Here is a 16,380-nt window from a genome sequence, read left to right on the forward strand (position 1 = left end):
CAATCTATTAGTGCATTATTTCCCTGTAGGCAAGCTATATATCAAGTGATATGATATGGGACAGAAGAATTACTTGATTTTAAGTATTTCTCAATAAAGGAGCTTGAGACCACCTCCTGCATTAGAGAAATAAGCTCTCCAAGGAAACCATAATGTTTGAGGTTGCTTAGCCAAGACTGCCACTCCATGGACAGGTCCTAGAGGATCACCTTCAACTTGGTTGCTAACACTCCCTTTCCTGTGCAGTTGTGGTCAACCAACATCTCTCTGCCCAAGCAGGATCCAAAGGAATGTCACTAAATATCTGATGATTGTTATATTCATAATCAAGTTCCCATTATTCCCATTCATATATTAATGGATGCTCTCCTGGTTTGTTCCTAGTCACATTTATTGTGTAAGAATTTAATTAAACTCCAAGAACAATTATATTTACACCTCATTGTCAACCCTATTTAATGACAACAAGGCTTAAAGGGGCTGAGCAACTAATCAAATTGTCAATAGAAGAGGCAGAAATTCAACCCTGGTCTTATTTCCTTTATACTATTCTACATGGAAATACTTAATAATTATTCAAACTAGTTGTTCACTTTTTCTATCTGTTTAAATTTTTTAAAAAGGCTTAAAAATAAGCATATACTTTTATACCTTAATGACATGTCTATGAATCTATCCTATGAAAATTATCATAGAGGTATAAAAGTTTACAGCTAGACAGATGTTCATTGCTGCATTGTTTATGACAGTAAATAGTTTTTTCTTTAAAAAACCCAAATGTCTAACAACAGGAAATTTGTTAAATAAATTATAACTAAAATCAGTCACTAACATGATGTTACACAGCACTGTTCATCATATGTTATTAAGTGGTAAAAGGCAGATTACTAAACACTGTAAAATAGGATTCTCCTTTTTGCAGACAAAGTTTATGGATACATAATCATAGAAAAAAGACTAGAAAAAATAAAAATATCTAAAAGAAAGTTGTGTTAGGACTATAGTGATAGCCTCCTTTTTTTTCTTTTCTTTCTTTCTTTTTTATTTTTTAAGACTAGTTTTTTCTCTGTCACCCAGGCTGGAGAGCAGTCGTGCGATCATGGCTTACTGCAGCCATGATACGCTGAGCTCAAGGAATCCTCTCACCTCAGCCTCTCAAGTAGCTGGGACTACAGGCATGCACCACTATGCCAGGCTATTTTTAAAATATTTTTTGTAGAGACAGGGTCTCTCTATTTTGCACCTGCTGGTTTTGAACTCCTGGGCTCAAGTGATCCTCCTGCCCCAGCCTCCCAAAGTGCTGGGATTCTTTTTTGTTTTTCTATAGAGGTTGAGTATCCCTTATCTGAAAACCCAAAATCTGAAATACTTCAATGAACATGTCACCACTCTAAAGGTTTTGGATTTTCGAGCATTTCACATCTTTGGACTGATGATGCTCAACTGGTATTTTCTAAAGTTTCTGCAATGAACATGTATTTCTTTGTTTAATGATTGCTATTATTAGTATGATGAAAAATCAATTCTTATAATCTTAATGATAGTTTAATAGGAAACAAAAACTATATGCAACAATATATCGATATTTTCATTATGTTGCTCTGTATAAGGAAGTCATTTTATCTCTACTTTACATGTTATTAATTTCCTGTAGTAATATTCTACTGCTGCAGTTCTTTAAACTTACTAATCACCTGTATTTCTATTCATATAAATGCAGACAAGACTTTTGTTGTTGTTTACTGGAAGAGATGTTTATAAGATATTGAAGATAACGTCCCCCAAGCAAATATTCAAGGGACTAAGCTTCATTTGTACTACCATAATGTGATATCTATTATGATTTTGTTTCCCATGTGGAAGAATAGGCAGTACCCTAAAGCTACAGAAGGTACCTCTTCATAGTCCGTCCTCTCCTAATGTTGTATTGATTGGAACGAGACCACAGGAGAACAAGGGTAGATCAGCATGAAATATCCTTCTAGCAGTCAGTCAGTAACACCATGCTTGTATGTGAAGTGCAGGAGCAGTTAGATCAAGGAATGTTAACATTTAATTAAAGTTCAATTAAGTGTTAATTTAATTTGTAAGTTCAAGGAATTTAGAAATTAAAGTGTCGTTAAAAGTAATGAAATGTAAAGTCCATTGGTTCTGTGTATGCTCTCCTATTCTCATCCTCATAGACGTCTCTTCCCTTTGGAGTTCATTCGCTCACTGCTGACCTTTCTCCCAGACACTTTTACTCTGTCCAGGGGAATGTTCTGCTTGCAAAGAAACTTCATATCATTCTCAAGCTGTTTAAGGGCATTTTTCTGGCCAAGCACAGTGGCTCATGCCTGTAATCCCAGCACTTTGGAAGGCCGAGGCAGGTGGATGACCTGAGGTCAGGAGTTCGAGACCAGCCTGGCCAACATGGCTAAACCCTATCTCTAGTAAAAGTACAAAAATTGGCCAGTTCATGGTGGTGCCTGCCTGCTACATGGGAGAATGAGGCAGGAGAATCATTTGAACCTGGGAGAAGGAGATTGCAGTAAGCAGAGATCGCACCATTGCACTCCAGCCTTGGAGATAGAATGAGACTCCATCTCAAAAAAAAATAAAAGGCATTTACCCTCTCTGTTGTCTTAACAAAATCTGGCTTTCATCCAAGGACACTGCTTGGCTTCCTTTACCACTCTGCCCAGCAAAGAGTGCTCATTCTTCCATGAGCCCAACACCTCTAGGTCTGGGAGGAGGGAGCCAGAGCCTCCCAGCTCCACACTGTTGCTCCTGCACCACTGACCTCACAGTGCTGGCCTCATGGGCATGTGTCTAGTGCATTTACACAGGACCTAGTGCACAGATGCCCCATGCTTGGGGTTTCATACTATGCAGTTGCCATCTTGAAACTCTTAACAATTTTTATAGGCTGATTCATGTCTCCTCCAAAATTCTTATAAGGTCTTAACCCTTAGTACCTCAAAATACAGTGACTTAATTTGAAGTTTGGGCCTTTAAGAGGCAATTAAGGTTAAATAAGGTCATTGGGGGTGGGCTCCAATCCAAAAGGATCGATATCCTTATGATAAAAGGTTAAGACACAGACAGACGCGGGTAAGACCATGTAAAGACAGATAGGGATGGCCATTTACAAACCAAGGAGAGAGGCCTCAGGAGAAACAAAACCTTGACCTCAGATGTCTAGCCTCCAGAAATAGATTTCTGCTGTTTAAGCCACCCAGCCTGTGGTACTTTGTTATGATGGCCCTTGAAAATGAAAACAACAATTTGTGTGTTTTATCAGTGAAGTCTGATGGGACCCTGGAGCATGCACCAGGGACTGGAAGCCTTGGCTCACGTGGGGTCCTGCCCCTTGCTGCCTCTCCACCTTTCCAGGTCAGGTTCTTGACCTCTGGTTCCCTGCTCCCTGGGTCCTGCCAGGCTTCTTCTTTCTGTCAGATCCCCAGGCAGTGACCAGGTCATGCGGGTGGAACAAGCCCACCTGTGTTCCACCATTGCCCTCTGCTCCTGGTGGGAGACTGGACACAGGTGCAAGTAGGGCAGAGGTTGAGTGAGCATCCCTGGTGGCAGCTTCAGGTGGGGCATGGCAGCACCATCTCCCCTCCAACATGGCAGTGCCACAGTGTGTTTGTGGGCAACTCTTCAGGGGTAAATGTAGTGAGTGCCTGTAACTCCGTTGTTAAATACAAGTTTAACTTTTTCATTCCAGAAGCAGGGCTCAGTCAAGCTTGACACAGTTTCCAATATTATTTCTTACCCAAATGGTTCCAGCTGGTGGCCAGAGATAAGAACATGGAAGAATCTCTCTCACCCAGCAGGCTGGGCTCCCAGCTTTCCCACTGTTTCCTTTAAACAAAACGTTCATTCTCCTTTTTATTGATACATAATATTATACATTTTTATGAAATGCATGTAATATATTAATCCATGTATATAATGTGTGATGGATGATTCACTGTATACATGTAGTTCAAATATTCACACATTGTATACACGTATTTCAAATATTCCACATTCTTTATTTTCTTGGTATTTTGAAATATGCACTATATTGTTACCCTACTGTGATATTGAACACCAGAACTCATTCCTTCCATCTAACTGCACGTTTGCACCCATCAACCAATCTCTCTTTATTCCCCTACCCTGTTCCCTACATGCACACCCTTCCCAGCCTCTGGGAACCAACCTTCTACTGTCTCCATGAGATCAACTATTTTAGCTCCCACACATAAGTGAGAACATGCAATATTCATCATTCTGTGCCTGGCTTATTTCACTTAACATAATGACTTCCACTTCCATCCAAGTTCCTGCAAATGACAGACCATTCAGACATTGACCCTCAAACCCAAAGTGACCGCCTCTCAATCACAGCGTGACCTCCTGGAACTAGTACCTGCTTGCTTTAAACCCACCAATTAAAACTCCCTGCAGGAAATCTGTTTGGATAATACCCTGGACCCAGTAAAGTTGTTGGCCCCTGGGTCCCTTCTCTCTCGGCCTGAGCTTACTGACCGTGTGTGTGTGTGTGTGTGTGTGTGTGTGTGTGTGTGTGTGTGTCCTTCAGGCATGCTGTGTATCCCTCAGGGGCTGAATGCACTAAAAACTCTTAACCTTTCACATGGTGGTTGTGTCACTGAAGCTTGCCTGCAACCCCTGATGGTGACCCCGAGATGTGTACAGGTGTGCTTCTGTGTGCTACAACTACTGACGTGCTTCTGTCTGGGCCACTGATGGCTACTAGAAACAGTAGCTACCAGCCAAGTTGCTAGAAAAACTCAAAACACTTCACTCAAAACAGACATAGACTCTTGCCACCCCTGATCCAGGTCCCAAGGGCATCCTGATGTGCAGGTTGCCATTCCTTGGTTCTTCCCCTTCTGCTGTGGGTGCGGGTGGCAGGCTGTGGGAATGGGGAGATGGATTTCCCTGTCTCCAGCCGGGGTACAGCACTTCAGGGGAGGTAGAACTCAGAAGCCCGTGGGCCATGCGCTGAGTCAGGGAACAGAGGCCCCACTGGGCGTCTCTGGGAGTCTGCACCCTCTCTGCAAGTATCCCCATGTCTCAGGGAACAAGACATGAAATATCAAAAACACGATGACAGGTCAAGAGAGAGAAAGAGTGCAAAAGGAAGCAGCTTCATATTTCAGTACCTTTAACAGCACTATATTTAGGCTCCTACATTTTTGTTTTGCACTGGGCCCATCAAATTACATAGGCCGTCCTGTCCAGTCCCATAGAAAAAGGTCACCACTTTTAGGGCTCATTCTCTCTGGCAATTTCACCCTATCTCTGCTCAGTACTCTTGCTTCTGGACATACAATCTACTCCCTTGGCAAGAGTCCTTATCCCCACTGCCAGCTACTGTAGTTTACTCATCCATTATCAATGTGCCAGTGCATGTACAAAACTAGCTCTCTAAAAACAAAGCAAAGCAAAACAAGCAATCAATCAATCGAACAAACAAACTACCTCTCTGTTTTACTGACCTGGAAATCCACTCTGGAAGAACAATCCCCTCCTGTAAGCCGCCCTTAACCTTTTTATCACCCAGCAGCTCCGCCTCTCACCCTTAGCGCTGGGAGGAAATGTGAAGGTTTGGGTAAATCAGCCAGCTGTGTGATACCACACAAGCTCGCTGCAGTATTGGAGCTTCAGTTCCTTCATCTGTAAAGCAAGGAGCATAATCATATTGACTTTATAGGTTTTCTGTAAGGATTAAATAAAATTCTATGGACGATGTGCTTTGCATGGTGCCAGGCACTTAAGATGTTCTCAACAGATGGCTAGCACTTTCCTCTTCAATCACAAACTCCTGTCTCTGGGCTCTGAGTCTCTTGCTCCCATCAGAACTGACCTCCAACACTAAGACCCCTGGCCCCTCCATGTCTCCATTTTCTGTTAGTTTATCAGGACACCATCCTCACCTCCACCCCCAGGCTTTACATCCCTAAATTTTGTATTTTTAAAAAATCTTAGCAGCATTCTATTTCTTTTCTGCCTTATCTGATCTGCAAAATGCTGGCCCTGGGATCTGCTTCTTCTGTTCCTGTGCCTGAGCTCTGTTAAAGTCACCGCAGCACTCAGCAGACACATGCCACTACATATTCATGGGCTCCCCTTGGGTCAGTTTCTTTCTGCTGCTTAGGGGTTTTTTTGCTTGTCCCAAGTCATTCATCACCCCTTACTCCACAGCAGTTGTTAGAAGGCTTCTCTTCAAGCCTCCTTGCCTTTTCTATCCCTCTGGCTCTCAGACATTGCCTCTGCTTTCAAATGCAGAGAAAAAAATAGCAAGTATTGGGCTGAACTCTTCATTCCTGCCCTTGTTTATAGACAGATCCACAGAGCATGCATTCCTCCCTCCTGCCTCCCTTCCTTATCTTCTTGGCCAATCCAAACGTTTTCTTCTATGCTCTTGATCCCTTTTCTGTCCTTTACTCAACCAATCATCTTTCCTATTTTATCTTCAGCCACCTATTTTTCACGTCTGCTTCTCCTGAACCCATAAACATAGCTTTTTCAATATTTAGGAGGAAAACCTCTTCTTTCATCATGTATCTTCATCTAACTTCCGCTTCTTCTTAGCCAGGTTCTTTGATAAAGCAAGTGCTGGGTTGCTCCTTCTTTCACTTCCTTTTTGTTTCTCAGCTCCTAATAAAGGGTTTGCCCTCCATCCATTACTGTTTCTCTCTCTCAGACAACCGATGGCCTCCTGGCTGCCAAGCATAATGATCAATATTTAGGCTTCACCTCACTCAGTTTCTCTGCGGCATCTGACATTGCTGAATACTTTCTGGAAAGTCTCTCTCTCTCTCCCTCCCGTTCTAGGAGATGGCTGTCCCTTGGTTCTATTTCTATCACTTTGTCCCTTCCCCCTCTGCCTTCTTTCAGTTCCCTTTCCTCTGTTTCCTCAAAGGTTGCCATTCTCTGGGTTTCTATTAGGTTGGTGCAGAAGTAATTGCAATTTTTGTCATTAAAGTTATGGGTTTTACCCCATTACCTAAAAGGTAAGGTAATAACAAAAACTGCAATTACTTTTGTACCAACCCAATACCTCTGCCCCTCCTCTTCTCATCTTCATGGTTTCCCTTGATGAACTCATTGATTCTCGTGCCTTTAACCACCTTCTCTCTCCTTATGACTCCCAAAATGCTGGGCTCCTGGCCCACTGAACTGGAGTCGCATATTGGGTTCAGCCTGGATCAGCCACACCACCTGCCAGCCAAGTGAACTTCGGAAACTCAGTGAAACTTTGTAAGTCTCAGTTTCCACTCCTGTACAGTGGGACTAATACTGATGGGCTTTTGGGGAAGATGAAAATAGTACAGAGAAAGCACAGTCCTGGCACATACAGATGACTCAATATGCTGCCGCTGCTGAGAACAGAGGTGCTGTTTGAAGGTCACTGCCACTCCAGCCCTGCTGGGTATTCGTAAGATCTCAGCCACACATGCTGCCTCCCATCAGCTGGGAGTATTTACTTTAGAACCGCTTGGGCCCACTGGCACCTCTTTCCATCCACAATCACAGCATTTTAAGCTGTTGCTTATTCTCTAGTTCCTCTCATGCCTAAGCCACTTCCCAGTTCTGCCTTTGCTCCCTGACTTAAAAACTCTTCTAGTCTATTTGACATGATCTTTTGGAGGGCTGCAAATAGTTAAAGAAGCCCATTCTTAAACAGTCTCTCGGATCTGTGTGAGCCCTGGTTCATACTAGCATTCTGAATGGGTTTGGGCAGTGTTTGTTACTTCTGTTAATATCCCGGGAACAGTGTTTGGGGGACATCATCCAACAGAAAAAAGGCCAGACCCTGTTGTGTGTCATGGTGTGGTCCCTGCCTACTTTTCTAAGCCCTTCCGTTCTCCTACAAGTGCTCATTCCTCGTGAATGAAACTAGTGGCAGTTTCCGGGAGGCACCAAGCTGCTCAGGCTCGCTGTGTGAACGGCCCTTCTCACTTCTACCCTCCTCTGTCCAGCCACCCCAACTACCTCTCCTCCAGCCCATTGCCAAGTTAACTACTTCCATTCTCTCTCATGGCTCTGATCAATCTTTCCTACAAATGCTTGCTTCTCAACTAACATCCTAAACTTCACTTTCAATCATGTTTTTGGCCCCAGAGCCCAGCCAGGCAGCATCTGTTGATTGACTAAATAAGTGAACAATGCTGGAGAAATGCTTCATCAGAATTCCACTAGAGGTCACTTTCTCTACATTCCAGGAAGAAATAGCGCAGGCACTTAGCAAATCAATTCTCTGAAAAATTCAGCTTTTTAAAATTTTTAAAGTCATTTGTTTATTTAATGGGAACCGAAATTCTGCCATGTCGTACACGCCTGGAAGCACCGTATGATTGCTAACTCTTTCTGGTTTTATGGATAATGTCAATATTCATGTTTGTGTAAAAAAACTGAAATTGAACATGGCATTTAATTTTGCATATTAATAATTCAGATCACCGAATTTATATGAAAGGTACTTTCCTATTTTTAGCTTAATAACTTTAGAGAAGGTTAATATTTAATTAGTTCATTTCAAACATGTTTCTAAATTATCCCAAACATCTGTTCTAAACCTTTATTTCTTTTCTACTTATTTTCATTTAATTTCAGTTGCAAAATTAATAATGTATTCTTACTGATCATCTTGATCTGCCTAATATCACAGAGATTTTAATAAGGTGAGCTGAAGAGAGAGAAAGTGATTTTACTAGCAATTAATAGCCGCTAAAATGCAATACAAAGACATTTAACACAGACACAATGTTTTAATATTTCGGTTACTTCCTTAAATGCAAGATTCTTGACTGGCCAAGCAGCCAAGGTATCAAGTTTCTGTCTTTAAGGAAAAATATTGTTCTTAGCAACATTGAACATATAATAGCATAGTAAATGGTTGAACACTAAGCTACATGCCCTGTCAAACTTTTAAGACACACAGAGATATCAACAAATGATGAAATACCATGAGGTAAGTGCATGGACAGAAGATGTAACAGGTGCTACGGGAGCATAGGAGGAATTACGTAAGGATGGTTTCCTGGCCCAATGGGTTGCAAGGGATATTTCCTATATGCTTTAGGCAAACAGAAGCCTCCTGTTGGGCCATTTCTCCACAGTATGTCAGGGAAACTCCATCTACGTTAAGTAAACGCAGTGTGTGTGAGCATAGTGCACAGAGATTTTGGTATTAGAGATGCTCTTACTACTTTGGCACAACCTCAACATTCACTAAACTGGAAGAAGGCCTTGCTTCTTCACCTTGGTTTTATTTTATTATTATTTTTTGAGATGGAGTTTCACTCTGTCACTCAGGCTGGAGTGCAGTGGCTTGATCTTGGCTCATGGCAACCTCCGCCTCCCAGATTCAAGTGATTCTCCTGCCTCAGCCTCATGAGTAGCTGGGATTATAGGTACCTACTGCCACACCCAGCTAATTTTTGTATTTTTAGCAGAGACGGGGTTTCGCCATGTTGGCAAGGCTGGTCTCAAACTCCTGACCTAAGGTGATCTGCCCACCTCAGCCTCCCAAAACACTGGGATTACAAGTGTTAGCCACAATGCCTGGTTTTCACCTTGGTTTTCTGCCCATATCTGTGCCAATTTTGGAAATAATTCTTGGAGCAATTATGATCTGCATGAGCTCCGTGATGACTCCCTAAAGCACGGATTTTCTCACATAGTTGGAAGCCATTTCTGTGACCTCTATCTGGACGCTCTACCTACCCACAATGCCACAAACTCTTCCACTTTTCTGGATATTAACAGAAGGGTGACTACAGGTTTGGGCTCTATCCTTTCCTCCGAGAAAACCTTCTCTGACCTCTCAGATTAGGTTGAAGCTCTGTTTTAGGTGCTCTTTTACCTCTGGACACTTCTCCTTTGTAGCACTTATCACTGTTGCACTTTGCATTGCGTTTCCGGTAATTATTGAATATCTGTGCCCCAGACTCAGTTGAAAGCTCCAAGAGAGCTCCAGGTGTGTCTCTGCTCACCTGTACCTAGCAGAGTGTCTAACATGAAATAAGCATTCAAGAAAGATTTGTTGAATAAATCAATGCAGATATGATATAAATGTCCTAAAGGATGAGTAGATAATTATTTAAGCTGCCACACTGATGAATTGTTTGGGCAAAAGAGAGAACAAATGTATGGCAACCTTTCTTCTCCGTGAAACTTATGAGAAAGGTGAGCAGAGGTCCTCTGACTTTGAGTTCTGCTTAGAGAAAAAAACTCTATCTTCAGTTTCTATTAAATTCTTTTTTTTTTTTTTTTTTTTTTTGAGACAGAGTTTCACTCTTACTGCCCAGGCCGGAGTGCAGTAACACGATCTCGGCTCACTGCAACCTCCGCCTCCTGGGTTCAAGCGATTCTCCTGCCTCAATCTCCTGAGTAGCTGGGATTACAGACACACACCACCACACCCAGGTAGTTTTTTTGTATTTTTAAGAGATGGGGGGTTTCACCATGTTGGCCAGGCTGGCCAGGCTGGTCTCGAACTCCTGACCTCAGGTGATCCACCCGCCCTGGCCTCCCAAAGTGCTGGGATTACAGGAGTGAGCCACTGCTCCAATCAGTTTCTACTAAATCTTTCAAGGCAGAGCTCTAGGGTCTAGAGTCTAGGATTTGTTTGTTTGTTTTTGAGACAGGGTCTCACTCCCGTCCTCAGGCTGGAGTGCGGTGGCATGATTTGGGCTCACTGCAGCCTTGACCTCCCCAACTCAGGGGATCCTCCCACCTCAGCCTCCCAAGCAGCTGGGATGACAGGTGTATGCCACCACACCTGGCTAATTTTCTGTATTTTTAGTAGAGATGGGGTTTTTCCATGTTGCCCAGGCTGGTCTCGAACTCCTGAACTCAAGTGATCCACCCGCCTCAGACTCCCAAGGTTCTGAGATTACAGGTGTGAGTCACTGTGCCTGACTTAGGGTTCTGTGTTTGGGAGAGTTTTGGAATGGCAAGAAAAGGTCTTGGATTATGCTGGATAGATGGGATTGAGCAAAAGGTAGCCAAAATGTTCTACATAATAAAGAAACAGAAATGTTAGCTATTTTCTTTTGCAGCCCAAGAAACTTGAGATTTGGAATTCTAGAAGCAGGGAAGAGAATAGTTGTGAAAAGGGACTCTGTGGGGAGGAATGGGCCTCTAAAATACATCACCAAGTGAGAGATCCAACACTATTACTCGTTTTCCTTCTTCTACTACTACTGGAATCATTTACTATGTGAAGAGCTATTCTGTTTTCAAATGTACTATTTATGTGATCCTCAGATGAACCCTAGGAAGCAATAGGATTATCCCCATTTTACAGATGAGGAAACCAAGACTGAATGAGTTAAGTAACTCATTCAGGGAGGCACAGTCAGTATGAGGCTACTCTTATACTATCCTGCATTGAGGAAGGAAAAGACATTGTAATGATAGTGTTGCCTGATGGTAATTTAAATAGTTTCTTGTTTTGCGCTTCTTTGACCCCTTATCTCCAAGTCTTTGATAAAGCCTTAGGTACCACCAGATGGAGCAGGTTTACATTATCAGTGCTTTGGGAAAGAGGGACAGCTGTGCCTTAGCTTAGGGTAAAGAGAAAAGACAGCAGCAGACAGGAAACAAGACAGCTGCAGGGATGGGGAACTGAGCACAGTAAGAGGTAATAAGCACTAACGACAAAGCTTCCCCCTCTCCCTCTACCCTGATGAACATTGTAGAGATACTGGACTTTCTGCAATTATATGAGAGGGAGGACTGAGTTATTTTGTTTGGATCTTAACAGATAGGTCAATCCCTGAAGGCCTGAGGATTTGGGAACACATATTTCTCCTGCTCAGAGGTAGATGCATGCCCATTGGTGTTTGACTGCCAGCCCTAATCTAGTCTCTCTTTGGTCTCAGCTGAGAAGCCTCTACACCTGTACCCACCAGAGAGCATTCTTCCTTATCCCCATTTTGCCGCCTTTCTGCCCGTGTCCTAACTCACCTAGACTTGATTTTTCTCCCATTCCTCCATGCTACTGAGGCTTTCTTTGTGCCACACTGACCAGGTAGGTTCACCTTGTGCCCAGAAAATGGGCATTTTCTCAGATAACTTTTTATGTTTTTAGATGATGTCAAAAGCCTATACTGATCTGGGCAAAAAGCAGGTGGTTTCTAACAATTACAGATTCAGCCTATTATACAGACATAATAGGGTCCGTCCCCTTTTAATGGGAGAAGAAACTGAGGCTTCTAGAGGTTGGCTGCCTTGCCAAGTTCACGCCACTGGTAAATGGTAGACATGTAAAGACAAAATAAAATCATTAACCCATTCCATTAGACTTGTTTTAAATTTAAATTTGTTTAAAATCAATATTTTGGTATACTTTCATAAACTTTTCCTGGTGAAATAAACATACATACAGAAGCTGCATGAATAGCATGAGGGTACAGCTTAAATTATCACACACAAAAAAAAACACCCATGTAACTACCATTCATACCCCAAAATAGCATGTTGTTAACATCTGAGAAGTCCCACAAGTCCCTTTTAAATCAAAATCTTCATGTTCACCCCAAATGAAAATATTACATGACTTATGATAACCTATTCCTTTTGTTACAAAAAACTCAATTTTTAGCAGGTTTATCGAGATATAATTCACACACTAAACAATTCACTAAAGTTTACAATTCAATGTTTTCTAGTATATTAACAGAGTTGTGCAATCATCACCATAATCAATTTTATTTGTTTTTTTGTTTATTTGTTTGTTTGTTTTTTGAGATGGAGTTTTGCTCTGTCACCCATGCTGGAGTACAGTGACACATTCTCGGCTCTCTGCAGCCTCTGCCTCCCACCAATCAATTATCCTGCCTCAGCTTCCAGAGCAGCTGAGATTACAGGTGCATACCACCCACCACACCTGGCTAATTTTTATATTTTTAGTAGAGATGGGGTTTCACCATGTTGACCAGGCTGTTCTCAAACTCCTGACCTCAAGTTATCCACCCACCTCAGCCTCCCAAAGTGTTAGGATTACAGTCATGAGCCACCGCGCCCAGCCATCAATTTTTATTTTTATTTTATTTGTATTACCCCTAAAGTAACTCTATACCCATTAACTCTTCATTTCCCCAAAACCATACCCACTTCTCAGCCTTAGCCAACTACTAACCTACTGCCTGTCTCTAGAGATTTGACTATTCTGGGTGTTTCATATAAATGTTTAATACAATATGTGGTGTTTTGTGACTGCCTTCTTTCACGTAATATGTTTTCAAGGTTCATCCATGTTGTAGCATGTATCAATACTTCATTCCTTTTTATTGCTGAATAATATTATGTTGTATGGATATAATACTTTATCCACTTATCCATTGATGAGTATTTGGGGTGTTTCCAGCTTTTGGCTATTGTGAATAATACTGCTATGAACATTCGTGTACAGATTTTTGTGTGGATATGTTTTCAATTATCTTGGATATATAACTCAGAGTGAAATTGCTGAGTCATATGGTAACTCTAAGTTTAACATTTTGAGAAATTGCTGAACTGTTTTCAAAGCAGTTGCACCCTTTTGCAAGCCCATCAACAATGTATGAGGGTTCCAATTTCTCTACTTCCTTGCCAATATTTGTTATTTTCTGTGTTTCATTTTAAAATATAACCAATCTTTGGGTATGAAATGGCATCTTATAGTTTTGATTTGCATTTCCCTGATTAATGACATTGAACATTGTTTTATGTGATTGTTGTTCATTTGTATGTCATCTTTGGAAAAATGGCTATTTGAATTTAAAAATTTAAATTTAAAAATTGGGTTGTTTGTCTTTTTATTGTTTAGTTGTAATAGTTCTTTATATATTCTGAATACTAGTCCCCTATCTGATATATGATTTGCAAATTTTTTTTCTGAGTTGTCTTCATTTTCTTTCTTTCTTTTTTTTTTTTGCCATGCCAATAACTGGTTTTAATTTTTTTAAAGGAAGTACTATAATTTTTTAAAGTTCCAAAAATTTTAACAGAATTTCTAGCAATGATTATTTCTGAAATATAAAGATCTGAAACATAATTTATACAAAACTAAAAACCTTCCTTTTTGCCTTTTCCCTTTTAAAAAAATCCAGACAATTTGTCATAAAAAAAGTTCTGCAAGTTACAGCAGTTGCAGCCTGTCACACTGGGGCTTGCTGTCCCTCCTCCTGAGGATAGAGTGCTGCACTGAGAACAGCAACACAGTTTCAGTCGGTTTCTTAGGGTTTTCCTCCAGGTCTGTCTTAATTGCTCCAGATTCAGTTTCCACTCTAACTCATCTCTCATCAGGTTCATGCCGCCAAACACCGGAGGACCGACAAGCTAAGCCTTGATATCTCCTTCCAGGTAAACAAGTATCATGAGCAGATTCCTATCAGCATAATTGGGTATGCAGGTTGTTGAAATGACTTTGGATAAATTTGACATCAGGAAATTTCTTGGCAAGTCCGCCGAGGTGCTGATTTAACAGGGCACAGAGAGGAAATTCCTTGTTTGTAAAGGCGCAGAATTACCCACAAACTCTCACCAGCTTTGGTAACTTCTTGAACATAATCCTTTCCTGAGATCTCCAAAACTTCTCCAGATGTATTCTTCAGTTTAGCTGGTTTCCACTCAGCCCGTCTCTACTGTCTGTATATTTCAATAGCGCTTTCATCCTCCTCACTAAATTCGTCTTCATGATCTTCCAGCTCTTCCAAAGTCAAATCTTCATGTTTTCAACACTGACTGTGGGAGGACACGCTGCTCCTCTTCTGCCTTGTTTTCCAATTCTTTCAGACTTTCCTTGGGGAGGCAAGATGCCCTTTTTGTGTAAGACGTCATTCCACTCAGTGTCTGTGTTGGGGCCCTACATCTTGTTTCCAATGAGTTGTCTTCATTTTCTTGATGTCCATTGAAGTACAAAAGTTTTAAATTTTGATGAAGTTCAATTTCTCCATTTTTCTTTTGTTATTTATGTTTTCGATATCACATCAAAGCAACCAATGCCTAATCCAAGATTTACTCTGACTCAATATTTACTTGTTATAGGTCATTCGAATTTTCTATTTCTTCTTGAGTTGTTTCAGTAGTTTTTATCTTTTTAGGAATTTGTCCATTTATTCTAGGTTAATCTAATTTGTTGGCACACAATAGTGTATACAACAGTTCCTTCTAATTCTTTTAATTTCTATAAAGTCGGTAGTAATGTCCCCGTTTCATTCCTAATTTTAATAATTTGAGTCTTTTTGTTCAGTCAGTTTATCTAAAGGTTTGTCCATCTTGCTGATCTTTTCAAAGAACCAACTTTTGGTTTCATCGATTTTTCTCTATTATTTGCTTTTTTTTTTTTTTGACATAGGGTCTGGCTTTGTTTCCCAGGCTGGAGCTCCTGGCTTCAAGCAATCCTTCAGCCTCAGCCTCACCTCCCTAAGTGCTGGGATTATAGGAGAGAGCCACCCCATCTGGCTGGCTTATGTTGAGTAGAATCTGTCTACTCTGGGGGCAAGGGCAGAAGCAGAGAGGAGTGAGGAGCCTATTGCTAGAATGCAGGTGAGATGATGGGGCTTGGACCAGAGTGGCAGCAATGGAGGTGGTGAGAGGAAGTTGGATTACATACATATTTTGAAGGTAGAGCTATCAGAATTTCCTGATGAATTCCAGGAAGGAATGAGTCCATCCATCCATCCACCCACCCACCCACCACTTCGCTTCTCAGATTGCAGGAACCAAAGTCCTTCCTGCAGGATTTCTGCTGTTGAAGGAGTAGGTCCTGGGCAGATAGGCTCTAAACTCTTCTTGGGAAGGGCCCATGGGAAGATGGGCCTGTGTGCTAGTGTGTGCATGCATCTAATATGAGTGTGTGCATGTTCATTCTTGTGTATATACATTAAAATGAACATACTAGCAGGGCACAGTGGTTCACGCCTATAATCCCAGCACTTTAGGAGGCCGAGGTAGGTGGATCACTTGAGGTCAGGAGTTCAAGTCCAGCCTGGCCAACATGGCGAAACCCCATCTCTACTAAAAATACAAAAATTAGCTGGGTGTGGTGGCATGTGCCTGTAATCTCAGCTACTCAGGAGGCTGAGGCAGGAGAATTGCTTGAACCCAGGAGGCAGAGGTTGCAGTGAACTGAGATAACACCACTGCACTCTAGCTTGGGCAACAGAACAAGACTCTGTCTCAGAAAAACCAAAAGACATGAATATACTAGCTGGGCATGATGGCTCACACCTGTGAGGCAAAGGTGGGCGAATCACTGAGGTCACAAGTTCGAGATCAGCCTGAGTGACATGCTTTCTCCCATGCCCCGTCTCCACTCAAAATATATTTTTAAAAATTAGCTGGGTGTGGCAGTGGGCATCTGTAATCCCAGCTACTCTGGAGGCTGAG

The 16,380-nt window shown here is 41.7% G+C and overlaps 1 pseudogene; it reads right to left on the reverse strand.

The window, feature by feature from the left end:
* Positions 1-14,128: 14,128 nt before the first annotated feature.
* On the reverse strand, positions 14,129-14,860 carry LOC105711968 (phosducin-like protein 3; annotated as a pseudogene).
* Between the last annotated feature and the right edge of the window lie 1,520 nt (positions 14,861-16,380).

Source organism: Aotus nancymaae, unplaced genomic scaffold, assembly GCF_030222135.1.
Source record: "Aotus nancymaae isolate 86718 unplaced genomic scaffold, 86718_ANA_hifiasm-v0.15.2.pri h1tg000016l, whole genome shotgun sequence".
In the NCBI taxonomy this organism is placed as follows: domain Eukaryota; kingdom Metazoa; phylum Chordata; class Mammalia; order Primates; family Aotidae; genus Aotus; species Aotus nancymaae.